At 44.4% G+C, this 4,519-nt stretch overlaps 1 pseudogene; it reads right to left on the bottom strand.

Moving 5' to 3' along the window:
* Positions 1-2,447: 2,447 nt before the first annotated feature.
* Positions 2,448-4,171, bottom strand: LOC103109440 (COP9 signalosome complex subunit 1-like; annotated as a pseudogene).
* Positions 4,172-4,519: the final 348 nt, after the last annotated feature.

Genomic DNA, 4,519 nt, shown 5'->3' with positions numbered 1-4,519 from the left:
CTATCTAATAGCAAATAAATAAGATTTTTAAAAAGGCAAATAAAAGGATTCACACACATCTATACACATACACACACACAAAGCTATTTAAAGAGCCTGAAAATTCTATAATAGTGCCTGTATGTAATGTGGTTAAGGTAGCTGGCACATCATGAATTTATAAATGATGTTACTGTTACCATACTTCCAACAAATGTATATTTTCTTTTTATTAATATAGGTGCATAGCATTTTTCACTTTATATTATCGGTATGACTTACTTCTTCCCTTAGTTCTGTGAAAGGAAAAATTTGTCATATAAAACCAGACTATAAGTCCATAGTGAAACACTTTACCATTACTTTTTAAAAATTTATCTTAATGTCTTTTCTGTTGTTTAGGGATGGGAAGTTTTCCTCTAGTATTTCCTCTAGGATGTTTTCTTCCCTTTCCTCTCTTCCTCTAGTAGGCCAATTATGCAAATGTTACTTGAGATCATCCCATATGTCTCTGTTGTTGTTTTCAGTGGCTCTCAATCTCATTTTTTAGCTCTTTGACCTCCTTCTTCGTTTTCTCTAACTCATCCTCTGTCTGGACAATTCTGTTTTCTGCTTCTGTTAATCTGCTTTCCCTTCCCTCAGCTTCCTTCTTCAGTTCAGCTATTTTTTTTTTTCTTTACCTTGCTCAGTTACAGTATTACCTTGTTCTGCTAGTTGGCCTTTTAGCTCAGCTATTTCAGCTTTCAGTTCTCTAATTACCTCAAGGTAGCTAGTATTTTCCTTGGGGGTTTAATGTTGCTTCTCTATTTCTGATAGCCTTTTCCTCAATAGTTGTGCTCATTCCTGTGGTTAATAGGTCAATTAATGTTTGGATATTTTCATTATTTATAGTTGCTCCTAGCTTACTTGGAATTTTTTTCTGGGCTCCTGTCCTGATTCATTGTGGTAGCAGTTTTATTTGCTCATGATTTAACCTTTTTTTTTTTATTGGTGTGCTTTATATTTTTCTGTCCTGTAATCCTTCAGTTGTTGTGTTGTGTGAGTATAAGCCACAAATACAATTAAAAAAAAAAAAAACCTAACAGTCAGTCTGCAGATTGAACCACTCCAGATTCACTGCACACAGCCTTGTCCCCTCCTAAACCAAGGAAAAATAAACAACTACATGAAGCAACTATCAAACAAGATCAAGAAGTAGAGGGAATCTAACCTAGGCAAGACTGAGGCCCTGATTGATTAGGTTTTCTATCACTCAGATAGAGCTCCAGCCCCCTTCAAAAGGAAAAAAAAAAGTATTTGCTTAGGGAAGTCCTTTTGGATGACACTCCTGCTGATCAGGAATTTTTTATAAAGAAATTAGCTCCATAGGAGGCCTATCAGAAGTAGCTAGCTTGGGGGTTGGTCATGTGGCTGGGGGAGTGCAGAGTGAAATAGCAAAACCAATGACTCCAAGCCAAATCCCTGTTTCCTTTGTCCTTTTGGACCTCTGTTTGCCAGCCCAAGGGCAAATTACAGGGCTTTTCCTTGGTACCACCCTGACCCAACCCTGCCCTCCTCCACCACTGGCCCAGAAATCCTACCCTCACCCAAACTCCCCAGGTTTAAAGCAGACTTCTTGCAGAGCTCATGCCAGGTGTTTTCTCCAAGTCTCCATCTTGGCTCTGCCCCCCTTACCACTAGATTAATGTAAACTATCTTACCTTTAGCAAGTCACACAGACATTCTCCTTTCCTTAGCTAAAATTAGATAATTGACAATATCCAACATGCCTTCATGAACAAAAATTACAAAGATAGGAATTGTTGGAAAATTCCTTAACCTAGTGGAGTCCATATACAACACACAGCCAACACCATACTCAATGGTGAGAAACTGAAAGCATTCCCACTTAGATCAGGTACTAGACAGGGCTGTCCACTATCATTATGCTATTCAACACAGTGTTAGAAGGTTTTGCCATAGTATTAGGCAAGAGAAAGAAATTAAAGGAATACAGATTGGAAGAGAAGACGTTAGACTCTCACTATTTACAGATATTACAATAGTATATTAGAAAAACCTAAAGAATCCAACAGGAAGCTCTTGAAAATTATCAAGCAATGTAGTAATGTGTTAAACTACAAAAGTAATATAAAAAAGTGAATGACATACCTTTTATTATGCAAACACAAAGTCAGAAATGACAAAACTCAGAAGTCAATCTTGTTCACCATAGCAGCAAACAATAATAATAATAAATAAATAAAATATCTAGGAATAAACCTAACAAATGAAGTGAAAGACTTGTATACTGAAAACTATGAGTCACTATTCACATAAATAGAAAAAGATGCAAAGAAGTGAAAAGATATCTGTGTTCATAGATTCGAAGAATTAGCATCATCAAAATGGCTATTCTACCCAGAATAATGTACAGACTTAATGCAATTCCCATCAAGATCCCACCATTTTGTTGTTGTTGTTGTTCTCAGGCTGCCCTTTAATCCAAACCACACAAATGGAGGCCAGGAGGCAGGAGAGGACCAGGCGCTGTGCAGTAGCCCTTCAGGCCTCTCCAGGAAGGGCTGAGAGCTGCCACCCACTTCTTGGACCTCTCAGTACAGGGTGGCCTCCAGCAGCTGGACCACAGGAGGCGGCACCTCCAGAAGCACAGGGAGGCAGGTGTCAAGTCTTCGGGTGAGGCCCGGCCCTTAGCCCTCACATGTTGGTGCTCATTCGGGACTGGCTGTTGGCCGGGGTCAGCTCGTCCTGGCTGCCTTCTCGGGGTGGTGACTTGACATGAATCTGGTTGTGCAGCACAGCTGCCGGTAGGATCATGGCATTGGCACGTCGCTGAAACTCCTTGCCCATCAGCAGGGACTTCTCAAAGGTTGTGCTGCGCTGGTCCACATCCCGGGCATACAGGATCTTGCTGTGGGAGTCAATGTGGGCATTGATGAGCCCCTCCAGGATGAGCTGGGTCAGCTCATCTTCCAGTGCTGCCACCGTGGTGTTGAAGGCTATGGCCATCTTGCGCATATCAGCTGACACATAAAGACTGAAATACTGGATAAGGGCACGGTTGCGGATCTGGGTGTACAGGGTCCTGACGTGGGGAGCCAGGTACATGTCCAAGAGCAGGTTGTCCTTCATTTCATCCAGCATCTTCAGGCACGAGGCATACTTGGACTCGTAGAACTTGAAGATGATATCTCGAACCTGTGGCTCCAGCTCCAAAAACAAATTGAAGGAGCTGCTGGAGATGACATTACGCTACAGCTCCTGTCGATCAAAAGTGGCCAGGGCACACAGGCCACCATAGATGGCCACGTTGCTGGGTGAGAGCAGCTCGGGAAAGTCACGGTGGTCGAAGGAAGCCAGCAGGAAGCACTTAGCTGCCTACTTCTACTTGCGTGCAGCCAGCTCAGGCAGGCCTGCAGCACACTTGAGCTTGGTAAGGATGGCCTGGGTCTGGCTGTCCTGCTCCCCATGCTGCTGGGCAATCTCTGGGGTAGACTCGGCCTTGCTGACGTAGCTCAACATGAGACCAGTTCTGCAAGTAGACACTGACCTTGATGACGCTGAGGCACAGGTTGATGACGTGCTTGGCGCTCGTGCAGTAGTCTTGGGCCCGCGAGTAACACTGAGGGCATTGCTGAGGTCCCCGCAGTCAAGATAGTGGTCACCCAGGTCATCGTGGCCACGTCTGATGCTCTCCTTGATGGAGCTGCCCTTGTAGTTCTTCAGGTCTGTGTCAAGCTTCTCCAGCTTCAGCAGGGCCTTCTTCCGTGTGGCCTCCACCCAGGCCGTGTCCAGGGGCGGGGGCTCCACGCCACTCTCAGGGATGGCATCGGGCACGTTCTGCAGCTCCCTGGTGGCTTCCGAGAGCTTGCGGTGGATCTCCTCGTACATGTCCACATTGAAGGTCCTCTGCACAAAGGACAGCGCCATCTTCAGGGCCTCCACCCTCGGGGGTGGGGGCAGTGGTCAGCGATGAACTGCAGCCGCTCGATGCGCGTCAGGCCACTGTAACTGGCTGCGTACTGTTCCAGGTCCGGGGTGGGGTTCTCCACCACATTGTTGACATCAGGTGCATTCTGGGGATCCTCCTGAGGGTCCACGTCAATCTGCATGGGCTCCAGCGCCCCCTGCAAATTAAACACCGGAACCAGGAGCGGCATCGTTGCTCACCCAGCTGTGGTGCGACTTTCACTTCCGGGGCCCCACCATTTTTTTAAAATATAACAGAACAAAAGCTACAAATGTTTATCTGGAACGAAAAAATACCTAGAATTGCCAAAACAATCTTAGAAAAAAGAACAGAACTGAAGGCATCACATTCCCAGATCTCAAACTATTGTATATGCACATGTAATAAATTGCCTGGTACTGGAACAAAATTAGACACACTGAGCAGTGGAATAAAATTGAGAACCCATAAATAAACCCCACATCTATGGACATACAATTTTAAATTATTTAACTACTGGAGTTAATAAAAGAGACTTTTCAACAAATGATGTTAGGAAAATTGGGTTAAGCATGCAGAAAAATAAAAATG

Source organism: Erinaceus europaeus, chromosome 3 (assembly GCF_950295315.1).
Source record: "Erinaceus europaeus chromosome 3, mEriEur2.1, whole genome shotgun sequence".
Lineage (NCBI taxonomy): Eukaryota > Metazoa > Chordata > Mammalia > Eulipotyphla > Erinaceidae > Erinaceus > Erinaceus europaeus.
Note: the sequence above shows the minus strand (reverse complement) of the source record. Positions and strands in the feature narration are given on the sequence as shown.